This window comes from Globicephala melas, chromosome 13 (assembly GCF_963455315.2).
Source record: "Globicephala melas chromosome 13, mGloMel1.2, whole genome shotgun sequence".
NCBI classification, from domain to species: Eukaryota; Metazoa; Chordata; class Mammalia; order Artiodactyla; family Delphinidae; genus Globicephala; species Globicephala melas.
Window position 1 is genome coordinate 78,851,350 of NC_083326.1, and position 23,570 is coordinate 78,874,919.

Sequence of the window (23,570 nt, forward strand, 5' to 3'; positions counted from 1 at the left end):
CAGTGAGATACTACTACAAACTTATTAGAATGGCTGACATTAAAAAGACAGACCATACCAGGTGTTGGCAAGGATTTGAAGTAACTGGATCTCTCAGACACTGCTGGCTGGATGTAAAAATGGTACAAACACTTTGGAAAACTATTTGTTAGTTTCCTAAAAAGTGAAACATACATCTACCGTTTGACATAGCCATTCCACTCCCAGGTATTCACCCAAGAAAAATGAAAGCAAATGTCCATACAAAGCACTGTACACGAAAGTTAATGGCAGCTTTATTTTTAATAGTCAAAACTGGAAATAATCCAAACATCCATCAACAGATGAATGGATAAACAGTCTGTAGTACTTGCAGACAATGGAATGCAACTCAGAAATAACATGAACTACTGATACATGCTACAACATGGATGAATCTCAAAATAATTATGCTGAGTGAAATAAGCCAGAACAAAAACAGAGAACACATCAATACTTTATGATTTCATTTATATAAAGTTCTGGAAAATGCAAACTAACCTAGAGTGATGGCACATCAGTGGTTGCCTAGGGAAAGGGCTGGGGTGAGAAGAGGTTAGGGAGGTATTGAAAAAGGATATGAAGAAGCTTTTGGGAGTGACGGATATGTTTACTAACTTCATCATGTGACGGATACACACACACACACGTTAAAATGTTATGTTACTTAATATGTTCAGATTACTGTATGTCAATTAATAATTATTGCTTTAAAAAATTGCAATAAACAAAACTGAAAGGCAAGTAAGTTGGGGATGGTTCTTGCAAAATATGTGCCAGTGAAGTTATTCTTAATATCAGATAGGTGAACATATACATATACATACACCAACACACACACTCAAAGGACACAAATAGGAAATTAAAAAAAGAAAAAAACAGTGTCTATTAATGATATGGAACATATATAATTTCACTAATAATCAGAGAAATAAAAAGTAAAATAGCAAGACACCTCATTTCACCCAACAAATTGATAAAGTAATAGAGAAAAGATACATTTTTTTGGTGAGGGCATAAGGAAACAGTCATCTTTATACACTCCTGGAAGAATACAATGGGAACATTCTCTGACCAAGTATCATCCTTCTACAGGGAGTTTCTACATGGCAGTTTCTACTTGTTTTGTTTTGATTTATTTTAGTAAAAGAGGCAGGGTGTAAGGTAGAGCATAGGAGGGATGCAACAGTGAAGATGGGAAACAAGGTTTCTTTCACCTACAAATTTGGATTTCTTTGCAGACTTGTGTTTTATCTGAAGTAGGTGTTGGGATTTCAGGTTATCTTTTATTTCCTTCTTTTTGTTTATTTCTATTTTCTAAATGTTCTGCAAAGCCTATTACTTCTGTAATTAGAGGAAAAGTGATATGAAAAAATTTTATCTCAAAGTCTAAGTATAAATCACTACAACAGAAAATGGTAATATATATTTCCAGAAAATAATTTGACAATAGGGATAAAATAACTTTAGCCAGGTAATTCTCCGTATTTTAAGCTATAACTGAAAATGAAGAAAATCTATAAGGAAATAATTTGAAACTAAAAAATTTTTATAAAAGAATATGTTATCTTAATTTTATTAATTCCTTTTAATTTTTCTCACAAATATAATAAAAATTCCTCATAGAAAAACCAGAAAACACAATTTGTTCCCATTTTACGGGAGAAAGCTAAGTCATGGATTTATGGACAATACCTTTTCGTGTATGGCACAAAATATACTGTATTGCTCAGACTCATTTTAGCAGCAATCTTTTTTTTTCTCTTTTATAACTTCAGTCTTTTGTATTTATGGTGAACCTATGAAAAAAGAAGAATAAAATATGTAATTATAGGGGCAAAATTCAAGAAGCAATAATCGATAACATGATAGTTTTAAATATTTACAAATGTAACATTACAAAGTTAAAATGTTATCTTCATCAGTTTGTGGATGACAAATGTAAAAGGTAGGATTTTCACAACAAAGACACAAGCTACTGTCTCACAAACAATATCAGGTAAACAAATGTGTCGTTAGATTTTCAGAATCTATACTGAGGCTTCCACCGGTCTGTCTGAGTCCAAGGAAACTCAATAGAGGCTACGAGTAGACAGGACTAATCTGACAGCATGTGGTGATGCTACTGATTCTCTGTCAGTACGGCTTATATTTTGAATTGCTTTTCCAATAGGCATGATGATTTATATTGACTCATCTATCTTCCCTTTCCTGGTCTCTCTATAACCAATCTTTCAGATTTGGGGGTAGTGATAATTCTTTATTATCTACCAAAGAAGTACATGCTCAGGGTAGAAAATATAAGAAATATACACCATTATGAAAAAAAATCCTTAATCCTACCTAGGACAAACTTCATTAGCAATTGGGATAATTTTCTCCATGAACATATTTACTTCTTCAAGCACATATTTATTTTGTTATACAGCTGAAATCACATTGTACATACAATTCCACAGTCAGCCTGTTTATCTAACTCTAGATTATACATATTTTGCCATGTTATCAAACATTATTCACAAAGATAATTTAAGGGCTGCTCAATGTGTATCGTATGGAAGAGCCACAACTCATTCACAACAGTTTCTCCACAATTTGAAACCAAGGCTGTTATTCAACCCTCTGTTTGTTGAACTACTAAAAATTATTGTTTTGAAGACCTTTGTGCTTATTATCTATGCACTTAACATTTAGGGCTTTTTTGGAATGGATTTCTAGAAGTAGAACCACTGGGTCAAAGAATCTAACAATTTAAAACATGTACATTGAAATAATCTTTGGATGCTTGACTAGCTTTGGAGATGAAATCCTTACAGGAGGAAAAAACTATACATAAAAAAAAAAGGCACTGACCTCCATTTTCACATTTTTCCTGTAGAGGATATCCCAATCTCTTCTCACGTCTATACTTACAAACTAATCTTTTTCATTATTTTGTTATTCCCTCTGATTCTATGGCTGTGGAATGCTTTAGATTAACTGGTAGCTAAAACTTGCCTGAATTCAGCATCACATTTTACCTAACCATCAACCAATCAATAACTACAATGTCTGCATGTATGTCCTGCTAATCTAGTCTGACTATAGCTTCAAGGAAGTAAAACACTCCTTATTATATGAACACTAGTTGCGAAATTTCTGAGAAAGTAGTTTTAAATAAGGCATTTACTAACATCCTCATGTCCTGAATAGCTCGAAATGCAGGAGGTGCTCACTCCTAGAAAATATTTTTCTAATGCTATGGACACACATGCCTAGTATTTTTCTTCTCTCTAAATACTTATTCATTTTTACATAATTTTTCTTAAAATGGGTACTCTCTCCAGCTGCAGTTGCATGGCTCTATAAATGTTTTAAAATAAACTCTCTAAGACACCTAGGAATTAAACTTTCTTGATTTTATCATTTTTCCCCCCTGCTAGAATACTGCACATGGTATTGAAGCTGAAAACCATATTCCTAAAGTTTATCTATTACACCTAAAAGATGTTCACAGTTTTGTCCCATTTAACCACCTTCCTTCTTTCTTTATAAATGCCTCTTGGATTCCATGAAACTGTCTTCCCCTGTTTTTCCACATTATTCCTCCTATAGCTCCTCTCCTCTCTGAGCTCGAAATCAGTGTGCTCCTCCAGGTATTTCCCAAAGCCCTCTGTGTGATGCAAGCTGCTATCCTAATTTCTGTTCACGTGAATGGTTTCAAGTAACACTTTGTCACTAGACAGTTCTGGCCTCCAGGCTAAATCCCAGTCCCATTCTTTCAACTATCTGTTTGGCTTCTCCCCTAAATGTCTCACATGTACCTCACAATAACTTTCACTCTCCCCTTCTCCTTGTCCTTAACATTCAACTAAATCACAAGTGTGCTTCAAATATTTCTTTTTATCTGTTCTTCACTTTTCTGTTCTGTTACCATTTGTTATCTCTTTCCTCTGTTTCTGCTCTTTCAGCCTCTCGTCTAAATTTTCTGGAATTCATCTTTAAAACACTATTATCACAATCACCTTCCTGAAGCACAGTTGAGATAACATCACAGCTCTGCTCAAAATCCTTCCATGTTCCCACACTGCCTACAGGATTAAGGTTAACTTTACCTAACTAACATTCAAAGCTGGCCTCAAACCACTACCCCAACCTAAATTCTTAGACTCTATAATCAGGAAAAAATGAATTACTACAGTTGCATTTTCATACCTTTGCCTTTGCTTATGCTACTGCCTCTACCCAGAATATCCATATCCCAATTACTCTCACAGTCCAGCAAAATGTCACCTCCCTTATAAGACCATTTTCTCCCTTTGCATCAGTTTTAAATACTCATATATATTAGTACTCTAACTGGATGACAAGTGCTTCTTCAGAGGAGGATACATGTCAGATCTAAGTTTTGATTAATCATTATATTTCCATGGCATCTTTAAAAAATTATTTTTGAGATACAATTCACGTACGATTCACCCATTTAAAGTGTACAATGGTTTTTAGTATACTCACAAGTATGTGCAAGCATCACCACAGTCAATTTTAGAACATTTTCATCACCACAAAAAGAAGTCCCATTTCCTTTAGCTATCAAGTCCTCCCACCCCGATCACTCCATTCCTTAGCAACCACTAATCTGTCTCTATAGATTTCCCTGTTCTGAACATTTCATTTGAATGGAATCATATGATATGAGGTTTTCTGTGACTGGCTTCTTTCCCTAGCATAATGTTTTTAAGGTTCACCCATGTTGTAGCATCAATCAATATTTCTTTCTATTAACAAATAGAAATCCACTGTATAGATATACCACACTTTGTTTATCCACTTATAAGCTGATGTATATTTGTGTTGTTTCCACTTTTTGGCTATTATGAATAATGCTGTTATAATCACTTGTGTACACATACATTTAGTTTCTCTCTTTTTTTTTTTTTTTTTGTGCGGTACGTGGGCGTCTCACTGTTGTGGCCCCTCCCATTGCAGAGCACAGGCTCCGGACGCGCAGGCTCAGCGGCCATGGCTCACGGGCCCAGCCGCTCCGTGGCACGTGGGATCCTCCCGGACCGGGGCACAAACCCACATCCCCTGCATCGGCAGGCGGACTCTCAACCACTGTGCCACCAGGGAAGCCCCTGTGGCATCTTTATATAACAGATAGTCCATAAAAATCTGCTGAAATCTCCTTCCCTTTTCCACTCAAATCTTAGCACTAAAAATGTTCTTTAAATTCATCCTTCCCTCAAAAGCTGAACAAGGACGTTTTTCCTTCCAAGAGGACAGCATTTTAAGAATTAACTGAAGATGAAGTGATATGCATGAAATTATTTTTTTCCTCTTCCTTGACCTCCTGCAACCTCAGGTATTACCATTTATAGTGAGAACTCAGAACTGTGCCAAGAATGTAGAATTTCAGGTCTTAGGCTCTTGGGCCAACTGAACAATCCAGCTAGCTTAAAGGCAAAGATTGCATCAGAGATGTGAAACTGAAATAATTTTCTTCACGCTTTATTCTAAGGAATGGAAATCCTCCAAGAATGATAGTCAAGTAAATTATTTTTCACAGACATTCTAACTTAATATACACTTGATAGAGAGTAGAAATATAAATATTTTTTCATATTTTTCCTTTTCTCAGAAACTTTCAAGAAAGATGATTCAGTGAAGATCTTAGTTGCCTTTCAATGTTGTAGTCACACTTCTGCAACAATAAACTTCGAGCCAACTAGATTGAAAATCCACAATATTTTAGCATTAAGAAAGGGAGTAAGATTAAGAATGTTTCATATAGGTTATTACTTATATGTGGAATCTAAAATATGACACAAATGAACTTATCTACGAAACAGAAACAGATTCACAAACATAGAGAACAGACTTGTCGTTGCCAAGTGGGATGGGGAGTGCGGAAGGGATGGATTGGGAGTTTGGGAGTAGCAGATGCAAACTATTATATTTAGAATGGATAAACAACAACATCCTACTGTATAGCACAGGGAACTACATTCAATAACCTGTGATAAGCCATAATGGAAAAGAATATGAAAAAGAATGTATATATATGTATAACTGAATCACTTTTCTGTACAGCAGGAATTAATACAACATTGTAAATTAACTATACTTCAATTAAAAAAAATTAAAAAAAGAATGTTTCACATTGGAAAGAATTATAAAGATCAGACATATCAATTGTTTTTTTTTTAATTCAATCTCAGAAAAGTTAAGTGTCAAATCATACTTATGCAGTACTGTTATCCCAAATTAAAATTCCTTCTAATTTCTCACTTCAGAAAACTTTTTTCTGAATCAAGCTGCTTAAGTCAGACTTCAGAACACCAAACAGTTTCCTATTTTGCTATATTTTGGAGGTTAATAAGAAAAGTGTAATTTAATAAGATTGAACTTCTCTGTCTTTATTTCTCCAAATAATACTTGAATACATAGTGGTGGGCTCAGTTCTTATGGAGACTGAAGCATCGACAAATTTGGGGATCTCTTTAGGAAAAAAAATTTTACAAAATTTCCACACAAGAATAGGTATAGGGCCTTAGAAGGGGCTGGTGTAAATAAGGGGCTCTGAAATGTAAGATTCACAGTAAATTTGCCCGTGTAAATTCCTATTATTGCATTCATTATCTTGCCCCAGGAAGGTATACAGAGGCAGGCAAAATCTTCATTTTACAGCAGTGAAAAATAGAGTAGAAATAGGTGATTGGACTTTTTCAAAGTCAGGACCAGTCTGGTGTTTTCCCTCCCCTGTTCATATAATACAACCTCCCAATACAGACTTAAAGAAAACTATCTTTAAAGAAATAAACAGAAAACTTATTTTGGACAGTTGTTACCACTGACTGCCACTAATACCTAACTATTATTCTGAGGTAAGAAGCCATTTTTATGGTACTTTCACTGTGAAAGTAAAACTAGATGACAGGTGTTTTTTTATGCCAAATGATCACATAGCCCATCATGACAGAATCTGCGAACTGGAAAGGGACCTTTGTGATCATCTAATTTCTACTTAAGCAAATAATGCAGAAGTATCTGGGGCACTGATTATCATAATAATGATAACTTGTAGACTACTTTGGGGTCACCATTTAAGACTATGTGTGCTTAAGAAGTAAAAATATCAATTCTTTTGGTTTCTTAAAGAGTGTTAGTTTCTCCCTCCCTTAAAAAAAGATGTTTAGGTTAGCGAGACAAATGGGAAAGGAAGAGATCCTTTGGATTTCTTAAATTTAACACTGAAAGTTTTTGTTCTCTCTGATAGTTCTGTATGTGGTTAGCAACTTGAAATCAATTATGCATTCATTTTGGGGAAACCAGTACTTTACGTGGGTCTTAAAACCAAGACCAGTACAAAAATGGTGTCTGTGTCTACATAAATTCTGAACTACTCTAATAGAGTTAACCGGTCTTTTGAAGTTTTCATTTTGCACAAATTAATCATATGTGTGGTATGAAAATTGTAATATTTGTAATATACAATAATAATTTACTCTTTAATACAGAGTTCCTCAAACTTGATTAATATTCAGATCCCTTAGAGAAAAATTCTCACAGATCCCTAACATTTTCTGAAATTATTTTTAGTCATTCATTTATTCATGTGTTCATTCATTCAGCAAATATTTATTAAGTGCTTAATATGTGTCCAGTACTGAACAAGGCTTTTAGTTCTTTCCTACTCTCATAGAACTTACATTCTAGTGGAGAGAGACACATAAATATTGATATATCAGGTACTAATAAATATCATAAAGAAAAATAAGATAGAGTCAGTGGTCGGGATAAGCCACAGAACTCTTTGGTCATAAGGCAATCATCCAGATGATCCACCAGAGCTTATTATTTAGGAGACAATCATCAAAATGAAAATATAACATTTAAAAATCTCATGGAGGGCTTCCCTGGTGGCGCAGTGGTTGAGAGTCTGCCTGCCAATGCAGGGGACACGGGGTTCGAGCCCTGGTCTGGGAAGATCCCATGTGCCACGGAGCAACTGGGCCCGTGAGCCACAAATACTGAGCTCTGTGCGTCTGGAGCCTGTGCTCCGCAGCAAGAGAGGCCGCGACAGTGAGAGGCCCGCGCACCGCGATGAAGAGTAGCCCCCGCTTGCCACAACTAGAGAAAGCCCTCGCACAGAAACGAAGACCCAACACAGCCAAAAATAAATAAATGAATAAAAATCTCATGGAGAATTTCTGACCTATTTTCATGTCTTCAAATTCCTAGGAGTCTGTGAATTTACTTGAAAACACTCTAGAATGGAATCATATCTTACCTAAGGTGGTTGGGTACAAAGGTGGACACTTAAGGCCAAAACTGCATACAGTTCAAATTATCCTTGAAAATCCCAGTATGCATGGTTTTGTTTATACAAGCCTTTAAAGTAATTCTCACGCACCACTGCGTTAGTCTAAAGGAAGAAAGTCTACCTACAAAAGGAATTCTTAACCTTTTTTGTGACATTGATCACAGGCAGTCCACAGCCTATGACACCTTCTCAGAATAATGTTTTATTTATTTGTTTATTTTTGGCTGCACCACACGGCATGCGGGATCTTAGTTCCCTGACCACGGATCGAATCCCTGCCCTCTGCAGTGGAAGTGTGGAGTCTTAACTACTGGACCACCAGGGAAGTCCCTCAGAATAATGATTTAAATGAAAAATATTAACCACTCAGAATTACAAAGGCAAGGAAACCAATCATACTGAAATAGTTACCAAAATATTAAAAAACAGATTTGTGATAATATATGTGCCTTTTTCTTTTTCTTTGCCGTGCTGCGTGTCTTGCGGGATCCTAGTTCCCTGACAAGGGATCCAACCCGGACGCTGGGCAGTGAAAGCGCTAAGCCCTAACCACTGGGCCTCCAGGGAATTCCCTATGGCTTCTTTATTAATTCATTTCGTAATGAGAGTTAGTAGGAAGTATAATAACCACAATAATTTCAAAGAGTGGTGAACTTAATATTTTGAGATTTCTGTTAACTGTAATGTGTTATAAACTATCTGGGATTTCTTTTGGTGATTGGTGACAAAAATCTCAGATATTGCTAATACTTGTGTGGTTTGTTGCCAACATTTGTAAATTACAAGAAATGCTAAATTTCAGTTAGAGGTTAGTAAAAACAAAAACTTCACGTTTTCTGATAGATTCCTTGATCTGCAGAAATCTGGATGTTCAAATCATTCTCTCTTCAAGATACCAGTATAAATGAGGAATTCTGAAGAATTCTAAAGAAAGCCTTCTTATCTGCAGAGTTTACTCCATTCTGTTTTCTATCAAGCCTCTATAATTTCTCTTAATAGAAAGTAATAGAATGTTGTGAGCATTAAATGAGATAACATATACCAGGTATATAGTAGGTACGGAAAAAAGGTTTGCTAGATATGAACATAATTCTTACTTGAAAAAAAATCCATATAACATGCAGTTATTTGAAAAGTTGCAGAGATTAACTTGGCATTTCCCACAGTGATTCCACTGAACAGCTCTCATTTCTTTGCCTTTTGGCATTGGCAGCCCCATTACTATAGCATTGCATCTAGCCTTGTGGGAGTTAGTTGAAATGCATGTATGCAGCTGTTCTACTGTAAGTACTAAAGATAACAGCCTCTGTCAGGGTTTTTTGTTTTGTTTTGTTTTTTGCCGTACGCAGGCCTCTCACTGTTGTGGCCTCTCCCGCCGCGGAGCACAGGCTCCGGACGCTCAGGCCCAGCGGCCATGGCCCACGAACCCAGCTGCTCCGCGGCATATGGGATCCCCCTGGACCGGGGCACAAACCCACGTCCCCTGCATCAGCAGGCGGACTCTCAACCACTGCGCCACCAGGGAAGCCCTCTGTCAGGGTTTTTCGTTGCAAATAACAGAAACCAACTCTGGCTAACTTAGAAAAGAAATTTAATTATAGGTGTGATACTGTAACTTATAGTACGAAATATATATTTGGTCTTCATCTGGTACAGACTCCTAAACCCCTTAGAATTTTCTAAGAGCAATAAAGGTGAAAGGAGTGTCTTTTGTTATTCATGACAACTCCCTACCAACCACACCTGAGTTTATGCTAATATGGTGACTTTTAGAAAGCCCCTGAGGATAGACAGGTGTTGGTAACCAAAGGAACCAAACCAGATTAAAGAGTTGGAATTTTCAGCCCCAACCCCTGACCTCAGGACGTAGAGTTCAATAACCAGGGACCAAAGATTTAATCAGTCATGCCTACATAATGAAGCTTCCATAAAACCCTAAAAGGATGGTGTCTGGAGAGCTTGTGGGTTGGTGAACCGTCCACATGTCCTGAGGGTGGCACACCCTAGTTCCGTCTTCATGGGGACAGAAGCTCCTGTGCTTGGGACCCTTCCAGACCTCACCCTATGTACCTCTTCATCTGGCTGTTTATCTGTATCCTTTATAATATCCTTTATAATAAATAGGTAAATGTAAGTAAATGTGTCTCTGAGCTCTGTGAGCCACTCTAGCAAAACCCCCTCCACAAATTCGAGGAAGTCTTGTAGGAACCTCTGATCTACAGCTGGTTGGTCAGAAGCACAGGTAACAACTCGGACTTGCAACAAGCATCTGAAGTTTGGGGTGTGGGAGTGGCTGCGGGCAGCCTTGTGAGACTGTGCCCTTGCCCTGTGGGATCTGATGCTATCTCCAGGCAGATAGGGTCAGAATTGAGTTAAAACCTTGATGCTGTTAGAAAACACCCATCAGAATAGGCTGTCTCACAGAACAAACCAGAAAGCTCAGAAAATAGGATCCTAGAAGGGCAAAGCCATAATCAAGATCATGCCACAGTAATTGTCTGCTGATGCCACTGCCACTTGTTTCTGTTCTCCTAGACTGCCACAAATTGTCTCTGTTGTGCCCTAAGCTCTCAAGATTCAAAGTCCTGGGTGGGAGCAACTGATTGACCAAAATCACATGTCCATAGGCCAGCTGCCAGGCAACCAAGAAATGAATATCTACTTGTGCTTCTTCCATATCCATAGAAGAAGGAGGACCATTGCCTCCCTCCTGTATCCAAAACAGGATAATGTTCAAGTGATGGGCAACCCATACTATATAGTATATATATTTACTCATTAATGATTAAGAGCCATATCATAGCTCAGAGGATAAGAGACAAACTGCAGCATTCCAGTTTCTAATTCTGTCTCCTTACTCAATTCCCTCTAACCTAAGTTCTATTTGTTTAAGCTTTTTCTACATCTACAAAATCTTACTCTTCTCATGTGTTTAATAAAAGGTATAATGACCCTGAAGCAGTGTTCAACTATTCATTCACTCATTTATTCATTCAACACTTACTGGATACCCGCTGTGCTTAAGACATCATGCTAGGTGTTGAAAAATATATAACACTGATATGTGTTCACCAGAAACTATCTAGAACCGGTGCATGTTGCAAGTACTACAGAAGTTCAAAAGAGGGAGAGAGAACTTCTAACTCTCTAAGGAGCTGGGGGGTGGGAATGGGCAGGTGATTGATGGTTTCATGGTAGAAACAGCATTTGGATTGCTCTGTAAAGAACAGGGAGAGATTTTATAGGAAACGGTGTGAGCAAATGATTGGAGTTTGCAGCATGTAATGGCAAGTAACTTAAGTGGTTGTTCTGCAGATCTGGGATGGGATCCTTTGGAAACAAAGCTGGAAGAGTCTAATGGGTCTAGATTATCCAGGAGTTTGAATACCATGCAAAGGATTTTAAGCTTTTAAACTGTAAATGATGAAATCATTTAATATTAGAATCAGGCTTCAAATAATTAGTTGTTTAGCAGTAATATACAGGTTAGAATGGAAACATTTTATTTAAAAACATTATGCACACATCATAGAAAAAAAGAATTGGAAGAATATAGACCAAAATGTTAATAGTGATTATCTTTGGGTATTGGGAATATAGGCATTTTGTTCTCTTTTTACCTTTCTGTATTTTATATATTTTCTCCATTGAATACATATTACTTTGTAACAGAAAAAGAAAGCTAAAAACATTTTTAAAAGAATGAATTGGAATGGGAGCCTAGAGCAGGAAGGTCAAGTTAGGGCTACCAAACAAGAAAGCATGATAATCTTATTCTAAAATGTTGGCAATAAAATTGAAAGCAGAAGGCAGGTACCATGCCTCTGGATGCGAGAATAACACAGTAATAACATGGCGCAGAACCAGCAATTGATGGGCTATATAGCCTGAAAAAGACATGGGAGTCAAAGTTAGCTCTGAGGCTCTAAGATCAAGTGACAGAGACGGTAACTGTTCTATAAACAAAAATAGGGAATTCAGCAGAAGGAACAAGTTTAATAGTAAAAAGATGGTGACTGTATTCCAGCCAAAATGACTTTTAAGTGCTAGATGGGCATCTAGGTACAAATACATGGCATGTAGAAAGAAATAGAGGTTGAAGTTCAGGGGCAACAACGGAGCCAAAGATTCAGATCTGGAATTATTTGTATAAGGTAGATAAGAACTCAAGAAGGAACTATGGTAACTTAGGCAAAATATGCACAGGGAAAAGGCTGAGAATAAAATTTTGGGGAAATATTTTAAAGTTGAATTCTTAGTAAATGCTAGATAAGTACTAAGTACAGTATTATATTTCTATAATTAGGTATTCACTCCATTTTATATATAATCAAAAGGTTAAAATGACTTCCTAGAGTCTAACAAATTGTGATGAATAGTGAAAAGAATACCATCAGAGATAAAATTCAGGGAATTCCCTGGCGGTCCAGTGGGTAGGACTCTGTGCTTTCACTGCTGAGGGCCTGGGTTCAATCCTTGGTCAGGGAACTAAGATACCACAAGACGTGCAGTGTAGTAAAAAAACAAACAAACAAAAAACCAAATTTTTATATAAACTGGCTTTTGCTTCATGTCAATTTTATATATATATATATATATATATATTCCCTTGTCTTTCTGTCCTTGGAAATGTATTTTGAGAAAAGAAAATATGTGTACTACAACAATAAAATGAACCAACTGACTTTTAATTGCTAAGTTAATCTATATATTTTATATATTTTTTACGTTCTCTTTATAATCAGAATTTTAGATTTGGAATGGATCTAAGATGGGCTCAAATAGTTTCTAAGTAGTTTAGTAGTAATGACTTGGTATCATTACAGTCTAGATTGAATTCCTGATCAAAGAAACTTGCCAGTTGGGTAGCAAGCATCATGATACATATAGTGGAAAGAACTCTAAATGGAAGACAGAAGCCTTAGGTCCTAATCCCATATTGGTCCCTAAATAGCTTTTCAGCTTTAATCAAGATATATATATATATATATACATACACACACACACACATATGTATATTTCGGCTGTGCCACAGGGCACGGGTTCGATCCTGACCAGGGAAGGAACTCGCGCCCCCTGCAGTGGAAGCGCAGAATCTTAACCACTGGACTGCCAGGGAAGTCCCTAATCAAGTTATTTAATTTCTCAAAGGCTCAGTTTCCTGGTCTTGGGGCTAGTTGAGACAATCTCTAAGTTCCATTCAACTCTGAAAGTCTATGATTATGTATGATATCACTTATATTTGGAATCTAAAATATGACACAAATGAACTTATCTACGAAACAGAACACACACACACACACACACACACACTGCTCTGAGTTCAATATAACCGAAATTCCCAGTAATCTTCACTTTAATTGTTCCAAATTCAAATAAAATAAAAACCCAAGATATAAACACCTTTAGTCTCTGCAAATTTTACCTGCCACTTATGAAGGCATTGTGAGAGTCCTGTATTTATAACTTTTGACTCCCTACTACAGGATTACAATGCCAGGCACTGGAGATAAAAGAACATGCAGAAATAAGAGCTTTGAAAATAAACCTTCTTACAGCTAATGAAGGATTATCTGGCATGCAATTTTTCTAAAATGCCAGAGCTATAAGCAAGTTCTTTGTTTGTTTGGGACTATTTCTCTCCTGTCTCCACTTTGTTGCCCTGAAAATAAAAGTTTTCCTTAAGCTTTAGGGACCCTAAAACGTCAAAATTAAATTGTGTATTCTTTTTTTTTTTTTTGCAGTACACGGGTCTCTCACTATTGTGGCCTCTCCCATTGCGGAGCACAGGCTCCGGAGGCGCAGGCTCAGCGGCCATGGCTCACGGGCCCAGCCGCTCCATGGCATGTGGGGTCTTCCGGGACCGGGGCACGAACCCGTGTCCCCTGCATCGGCAGGTGGGCTCTCAACAACTGTGCCACCAGGGAAGCCCTTGAATTGTGTATTCTTAAATTTAAATTTACTTCTTCGGAAAAAGGCCTACTTGGCCTCTTCTATAAACTGAATTGTGTCCCCCCCAAAATTCATATTTTGAAACTCTAATGTCTCCTGTGACTATATTTGAAGATAGGGCCTTTGGGAGGTAATTAAAGCTAAATGAAGTCATAAGGATGGGGAACATTATCTAGGACTGATGGTCTTACAAGAAGAGGAGGAGAAAAAGATCTCTCTCCCCAACATACACCTCACACCACGTAAGGAGGAAAGGCCATGTGAGCACAACTCCAGAAGGTGTACAGGAAGAGAGACCTCACCAGAAAACTTAAGTGGTTGGCACCTTGATCTTGGACTTCTCAGACTCTAGAACTGTGAGAAAATAAATTTCTATTGTTTAGGCACCCAGTCTGCGGTACTTTGTTATAGCAGCCTGAGCAGACTAAGATAACCCCCTTACTTAATTTTTGGACTAAGATTTGGACAATTTTCAAATGGTTTTCAGGTAGCTAGAGAAACTAATCCTTTAATAATCCTTTTCCTTTCAAAAATATATCTTGATAAGTCAAAGAATTGGGTAGAAATATTATTTTCTGAACTACAAGAAAAAGTTTACAATTACTTCATTAGTTTCTACCCAATAACTTAAAAAACATAAATAAATATGGTAGAGTACATATACTCAAGTGTAAAATCTTGACTTAAAATCTGTTTCCAAAAGCTCTCTGCATTTATTTGATCTTTCAACAATACTGCTCTGAATATGAACCTCAAATATATAAATTCCACAAGATATAAGTCATTACAAGTACTTTCTTGTTCAGGTATTTAAAGCAATTTCTTCATACTTGAGTGATGTACTTGAAATTTAGAAACTGAATGAACCCTATCAGTTCTCTATATACCACTAGATTTAAAAAACTCTTTAAAGCTGTTTATGAATGGAATCCATTCCCGACCCTACTGCCTGCATCATCAACCTGAAAGTAAAATCTGACCATGCCACTCTCCAGCTTAAAACCCTTTAATCCCATCACGTATAGGATATAAAATCCAAGCTCCTTGTAGATAGAGGGCAAATAAAATCCTCTGTGATCTGTTCCCTGTCTGCTCTTTTTTTTTATTATTAATTAATTAATTAATTTTTGGCTGCGTTGGGTCTTCACTGCTCTGCACGGGCTTTCTCTAGTTATGGCGAGCAGGGGCTACTCTTCTGTGCAGTGCGTGGGCTTCTCATTGTGGTGGCTTCTCTTGTTGCGGATCACGGGCTCTAGGCACGTGGGCTTCAGTAGTTGTGGCACACAGGTTCAGTAGTTGTGGTGCACGGGCTTAGTTGCTCTGCAGCATGTAGGATCTTCCCGGACCAGGGCTTGAGCCCATGTCTCCTGCGTTGGCAGGCAGATTCTTAACCACTGTGCCACCAGGAAGTCCTCCTTGTCTGCTCTTGAACCCTGTCCTTAGTAAATCCAGGACCTCACAGCATCTGTTGGCAACCTCTTTCTTCTCCTTCTTCCTAGATAACTAAAATTTGTTCAAGAATCTGCTTAGACAGTACCTCTTCAGGGAAACTTTCCTGACTCTCCCCCAAGCTGGGGTGGGTTTTTTCCTTTATGTTCCCACAGAAGGGCGCTGTAAACATTTCTCATATACTGGGTACAAACACGGATTTAGGTTGTCTTAGGTAAATGTTTCTCCATTAGGACCATACAATGCTAGGGGAACAGGATCATATTTCTACCACCAGGGCCTAACAAACTGGTTGGTACACTGCATATGGCTGGTATATGTTGCTGAATTATACTAATTCACATACCAAATACACTAAGGCATTAATAATTTTAAGGAATATTATGGCAAATATTTTTGTTAAACAAATGGTAACCATCACTCGTTCATGTTTTTTGAATTACTATTTCTACAGGTTGCTTTATTTAAAAATGAACTTGACCTTTATTTTGAAAATTTACTATGTATTTTTTTAAAGTGATATCATTTTTTTTTAAGTCTTTACTGAATTTGTTACAATATTGCTTCTGTTTTATGTCTTGGTTTTTTGGCTGCAAGGCATGTGGGATCTTAGCTCCCTGACCAGGGATCAAACTGGTACCCTGGCATTGGAAGGTGAAGTCTTAAACCCTCGACAGCCAGGGAAGTCCCTGAAAATTTAGTATGTATTTTATTGAACTACCTGGTACCCAAATGTCAATAATTTCAGAATTATCAGCACTCTCAACTTATTTGTCCAAGAACCTATTTTTAATGGGTGTCTTAAAGAACTGGCATTTGATATCACACTATTTAAACATCAAGAAACCCCCTGGGAGCTGGTCTACATGTATTATTTTTTTTTAAGTGAAATAAAATCTATATTACATATTAAACAACAATTTAATCCTGTTATACAATATTTCTTCCACATGGACAATCATAGTACATGGCATCTTTGCATTAAGTAGTTTAGAACAAGTTACTTAGGCCTGCCTTCAGTCAACAGACTAAAATTTCACTTATATTGGTTTATAGGACTTCATTCAGTCTTTGAGTTTTTTTAGAATATTCATTCATTATTGCTTTTGATAAATGAACTAATCTTAGCACAAATATAATAGAAAAGAGAAAATCAACAAGAATTTATTTTAGATTATTATAAGACAGAAAGAAGTAAGAGTTACTTTCATTAGCAGGGCCTAGTTTAATGTAATCAACATTGTCCTGACCATACAACATTTATTCAATGCTCACTATGTGCCGGGCACTGTACATCACCTCATTTAAACCTTAACACACTACTATGACAGACTTACTACTATAAATCTCATTTTACAGATTAAAAATCTGAGACCCAACTTCACAGAGCTAGTGCATGGTAGAGCTGGGATTCAAATCTAGACTGTCCAACCTCAAGCCCATCCTCTTAACCACTATGGTACACTTTTCAGTTAAATCACTGTATGAAAAGATTTCAGAAATTAATGACCTGATAAATTATAAAGGATTCCATCTAGCCTACAATATTCCTGAATACTAACTGCTTAATCATTTTGATTTGCTCCACCCAAGGCCAAACCAGAAGATTAAGTCCTTCTGTCTAAAACTCTTTTTACTTTGTGCTTTAAAAAAAAAAAAAGGCGGGCTTCCTTGGTGGCGCAGTGGTTGAGAGTCTGCCTGCCGATGCAGGGGACACGGGTTTGTGCCCTGGTCCGGGAAGATCCCACATGCCGTGGAGCGGCTAGGCCTGTGAGCCATGGCCGCTGAGCCTGCGCGTCCGGAGCCTACGCTCCGCAGTGGGAGAGACCACAGCAGTGACAGGCCCGCGTACCGCAAAAAAACAAAAACAAACAAACAAACAAAAACATCATTATTGAAAATTTCTGTTCACCGAAAAGGAGCGTGCCAATTCAACACAAGGGAAGCCTAAGTATTCCAAAATCTTCTGTGCAGGAGGTAATCCTGTCCTGGGACTTTCAGAGATGCCTTAATAACCTAGAAAATTAGTATTTAAACCTTGAAACTTTTGCCTAATTTCTAATGTTGAAAGAATAACTCAGCATTCTTAGTCACTTTTAATTTTGTTTTGCCACTGGCAGAAGGGCAAGCATGCATAAATGCTGACAGAATACATGTTAGAGCAGTATACTCCTGCGGAAAGTTGCCTTACACTGTTTCAGGAATTCTCTCTCACAGTAACTGCTGTTTTCAAAAGTATATGAACCTACATCTATTCTAGATAATATATAAGTAAACACAGAATATCAATATTAAAATGCTTTCAAAAAGTAAACAGTCTTACTAACAACTGACCTGGGATATCTCTAAGTTCTTAAATTAACTTTGAGGGGTAGAAAAAGAATAAAAGGAACTGAACTTAATATCCATAAGAATGTCAGCAATACATAGCAAAGTTTTATCCTTTAGGTGTTCAAAATGTAGAGGGAGAGAAGAGCCACATAGGCAAATAATGATACCTATAGTACATTCAATCACCTCCTAAATAAATCTTCTTGCTTCTAACCTCTCCCATACATGGCCCGAAATGTCATTTTCCTAACATAGAGAGCTATAATAATATCACTTTACTATTCAAATATCTTTGATAGAGTCATCCAAACTCCACAGAAAGGTACTCAAGGCTGCTAAGACATGGGCCCAATCCAGGTTTAGTAGATTCCTAGTTATTCTTTAAATGTTCAGAATATTTTCACAGTCTCAACACTGCTTGCGTCTTTTACTTAGCTGGGAAAATCTTTTCACTTCTTTAGAAGTCAAAATCCTACTGCTCCTTTAAGACCCAGTTGAATTTTACCTCTTTTCTTTACTCTGACAATTAAAGTTCAAAGTTACTATGGCACTTTATTTGTAGTCTTAGTATAACATATATCATCTATATCTGATATTATATTAACAGTTTATTGTGAACATATTTGTTTCTTCGAGTGGAAAGTAAGTTGTTCCTTGATCTTTTCATCCATACAGAAGTGATCTTTCTCCTCTTCTGCTCTTTAGCAGCATGGTGTGATTTTTAAATATGTGAATTTAGACAGGGTGACGAGTTGCAGTTTCAACTTAATTCCTAATTCATTTAACAAATATTCATTTAGTGCCTACTATGTGTCAGTCTAAGCACCTGGGGAAACACAACAAAGCTTCCTATTCCGTGGAGCTTAAATTTTAGTGGCGAGAAACAGACATTTAACAATAAACATGATTAAGTAAATTAGTATATTAAAAGAATGATGAGAACTTTGGAACAAGAAAATAGAGCAGGATGGGGATCAAGAATGCCAGAGGTATGGGGTCAAAGCCACAGTTTTAAACAGGGTGATGAGGATATACCTCATTGAGAAGGTGAAGATAGTTGACCCTTCTCAAATTTGGAAGGAGGTAAGGGAGGTGCCAATACCTGGGGAAAGAGTTTTCTAGTCAGAGGGAACAGCTAGTGCAAAGGCCCTAAGGGAGAAGTGTGAGGGAGGACTATGTGGCTGGAACAGAGTGAGCAAAGGGTGAGTTATAATCCAGGTAAGATATGTTGGTGGCTTGAACCAGAGAGACAACAATGGAGGTGGTAAGAATTGATTTTGTGTGTGTGTGTGCGCGTGCACATTTCGTTGAGGTAGAATTTACATAATAAACTGCAGCCACAGAAAATGTACAATCTGATAAGTTTTGTCAGATGTATATGCTTGTGAAACTATTACCACAATCAAGGAAACATTTCCAATCTTCAAGAATTTCCTTTTGCTCCTTTGCAGTTAAGGTCTCTCCCTCCAACTCTAGCCACCCAAGCAAACAATGGATTTGCTCTCCGGCACTACAGATTAGTTTACATTTTCTAGGATTTCATATAAATTTAATTATACAGTGTATACTGTATATATTCTCTTGTATCTGGCTTTTTGTCACTCAGTCGTATTATGACTTGGAGATCCATGTTGTTGTATGACAGATAAAGAATTTGCTGATGGATTGGATTGAGAGTGTAAGAAAAAAAGAGTAATTTAGGATAAATCCAAGGTATTTGGTCAGAGCAAACTGGAAAAATGGAGCTGCTATCAACTAAGAATGGTCAGGAGGAAAAGGCTAGGGGAAGATGATCAGGAATTAGACTTTTGATATCTTGATCATGCAAATGGAGATACTGAGTCATATGCTTAGGCTGGATATAAATCTGGAGCTCAGAAGTGAGGTATGGACTAGAGATTTAAATTTGGGAATTGTCAGCATATTGTAAGTGGTATTAAACCCATGGTACTGGATGAGATCCCCAAAGACATAAGATGGATACAGAAAAGAAGCTGACCAAGGTCCAAGTTCTGGGACACTCCAACTTTAGGAGACTGGGGAGAAGAGGACACCAACAAAGGAGACTGAGAAGGAACACCCAGTGAGATAAAAGGAAGCGTGTGGTATCCTGAAAGTCAAGTGTAAAGTTTCAAAAAGGCAGGAGTCAAAACTGTGTCAAGGGACTTCCTGGTGGTGCAGTGGTTAAGAATTCGCCTGCCAATGCAGGAGACACAGGTTCGAGCACTGGTCCGGGAAGATCCTACATGCCACGGAGGAACTAAGCCCGTGCACCACAACTACTGAGCCTGCATTCTGGAGCCTGTGAGCCACAACTACTGAGCCCTCATGTCACAACTAATGAAGCCTACGTGCCTAGAGCCCGTGCTCCACAACGAGAAGCCACCGCAATGAGAAGTCCGCGCACCACAACAAAGAGTAGCCCCTGCTCGCTGCAACTAGAGAAAGCCCACGTGCAGCAATGAAGACCCAATGCAGCGAAAAATAAATACAATGGACCTTTACCTACAGCAAAATGGAGCTCACTGGTGACCCTGACAAGAGCAAATTTGGTGGACTGGTAGGGACACAAGATTTACCGGACAGGTTTAGGAGCAACTGGGAGGAAAGGAATTGTATGCAGGAAGTACAGACAACTCTTGACAAATGTACACAAGAAGGAGAGTAAAGAAATGAAGAGGTAGCTGGGAGGGAAAGTGGGGTTAAAAGAAGTTTTTTTTTTTTTAAAAGATGGAAGAGATAAGAATAGATACACAGGCTCATGGGAATGATCCAGGAGGAGGAATAATTGGTGTTGTAGGAGAGAAGGGAGAGTTGCTGAAGTGATGTCCCTGGGTAGACCAGAGAAGAAGGGATCTAGTGAACCAGTAAAGAAAGTAGCTTTAGATTAGGAGCAAGGAGAGTAATCTATTGTAATATGCTTGCTTTGTAACTTTCAACAAGTTGCTTAATCCTTTTAAACCTCAGTTTCCTTATCTGACAATAAAGATTAAAAAATCTGCTTTAGAGAGCTGTCCTGAAGATTAAACCAGAAAACCCATGTGTCTGACCATTTGTAGATATACTCATTATATGTTAGTCTTTTTTCCTCTCATTTACAACTTTAAAAATAAAACTAACCACATTTTCTCTGTGTAAGTTTTAAAAATACGTGTTTTCTTCCCTTCTCAATTATAAACTTCTTGAAGGCAGGAATGGTCTTTTGGCTTTCTTCCCCCTAGCACAAGGGTCTTGACTGAAATAGGTTTTCAATAAATATTCTTTGAATTTATTTCAACAATGTAGGAAGAAAACTCTTTCTAGGATATAAACGAATTGCTGACAATGTGGATAAATCTGTCCAGTCTTCTAGTTTTTAGTCCGGTTTGTCAATTGTTGAGAAAATCTTTGCCAACTTTTGACAAACATAAAAATTTCATGTCCTCTTTTTTTTTTTGCGTTACGTGGCCTCTCACTGTTGTGGCCTCTCTCGTTGCGGAGCACAGGCTCAGCGGCCATGGCTCACAGGCCCAGCCGCTCCAAGGCATGTGGGATCTTCCCGGACCAGGGCACGAACCCATGTCCCCTGCATCGGCAGGTGGACTCCCAACAACTGCGCCACCAGGGAAGCCCACCTGCACCCATTCTGATTAACACATTGCACCTCCAGCATTAGGAATCACTGTTCTAGTATTAAAAAATGGGAGAAATAGACATTATATGCTTAAAGTAGGCAGCAGCTAATACATAATCTTCATGTCCCAATTGATTCACATCTCCTAGAATGTCCTGGTATGACATACTGGCAAATGACCAGATCATATACGTGTGCTTGAGAGAATGTGTGTGTGTTAGATGCTGCAGGGGAACAGGGAAGAGAAAACAACAAAAAGAAAACACGGCAAAAGCTTAAAATCTGGTGAATCTAGGTGAAAGGTATATGGGTCTTTTCTGAATTATAACTTCTGTGCATTTGAAAAAGAAAAAGAAAAAAAGGAATGGGATTGGGAGACTGGCAATCACCTCTCTTTAATTAAATAGCATTTTAATTTTGACTCTGACAATATAACATCTTAGGCCAGCCATTTAACCTCTGTACCTCAGTTTATTTTTCCATAGAATGGGTGACATTTTTACTGCCTTCATGTTTAAGGTATGTGACATTTAATTATTATATATACATTCTAAAACTTTAAAAAACGCCCAAGTATTTACACCTAAAATTTTTAAAAATAATGAATATTTCAAACCAAATTTAGTTTACTACATCTAGCTATTGAGCACCTATAATGAATTTAATATAGATAGGCAAAATTGTGTCATTATATATGAATATGGATTTTTAAACAACTGTGATATCGGAAGCAAAACTGAGTAATGAATAAAGCCATTGATCTGTTTAGCTAGTACTACACTGTTTTAGAAAACAGACAACTACCTATTTAATAGACTGCCTTTGGGTAGGATAGGCACTGTTTCCTATGCCACAGTTTCTATTACTTCTATGGTCTTACACTCCAAAGATTTACACATTTCCTTATCTCTCCAGTCCTGAGTTTGCTACCCCTGAAAAGATTTCTTCTTTCCCGTGATTAATAAGAATTATTTAAATGATCGATATTGGCCTCAGTCATAGCAGAACTGAAATGGGTAAAAAGTTGCCCTAAGAACTAGAATGGAAGGTGAAGGGCTTAAAGCATAAGTTTTAAAAACCTCAGATACCAGTCATTGGTTAAATAAAGAGATGTCACACTACGACAACTATTAGTCAAATGTCATAATGTTAAACTTTATGTGATCTGCCCTTCCTTAATTTCCCTACTGCATTCCGCATCATTCTCTGCTCCTTTTTGCCACATTTCAGCCCCATTGGCTTTTTTTCATACCTCACAGCTTGACAGAGCTGGTTCCTTCTTGACTTGAAGATCTCTGCTCAAATGTTACCACTTCAGAGAGGCCCTGAAGTACGTTTACTCATCTAAAGTACGTTTATCTAAACGTACTTAGACCCCCCCTTATCTAAAGTACATTTACTCCTTCTCAGTGACTATCATCACTGTTTTCTTTACATCATAGCACTTGAATATATCTGAAATTATTTTATATGTATGTTTATATTTTTATTGTTACTCTCCTGTCTGTCCTATTCACTGCTGTTATTCTCTTATGTGACAGGCATTTGACAAGTATTTGTTAAAAGAATAAAGGAGGTACCCAAATTATATTCTTATACTGGGATCAATTACATGGTAAAAAGTTATCTGCAAAATCCTACTAAGAACCCAAAAAAACTACTGTCTATTCAGATAAAGCATACTGTTTAAAGTATAATAAAAAATGTAATAATATTCAGGAACGTGGATAACACAGTTGGTAATGCCAGGTTATATGCCCCAATATAAAGTGCTTTTAATTTTAATCCAAACTACTGTATTTCTCACAAACAGGAAGTCATTCTATATTTCAACCCTTCCTTACAAAGTCTCTCAAATTCCAAGGTATTCTCACAATTTTTTTTGAACAATAAATTACAATT

General features: G+C 37.3%; 1 protein-coding gene across 2 annotated transcripts in view; it reads right to left on the minus strand.

Annotated features, from left to right (window-relative positions):
• TAOK3 (TAO kinase 3) overlaps window positions 1–23,570 on the minus strand; it is a 187,376-nt gene that overhangs the window by 93,057 nt on the left and 70,749 nt on the right. For both annotated transcript variants that reach the window (XM_030860399.2, XM_030860400.2), the window contains exon 2: window positions 1,714–1,817. The gene's annotated coding sequence lies outside the window, so the exon portion shown is untranslated. The remainder of the gene's footprint in view (window positions 1–1,713; window positions 1,818–23,570) is intronic.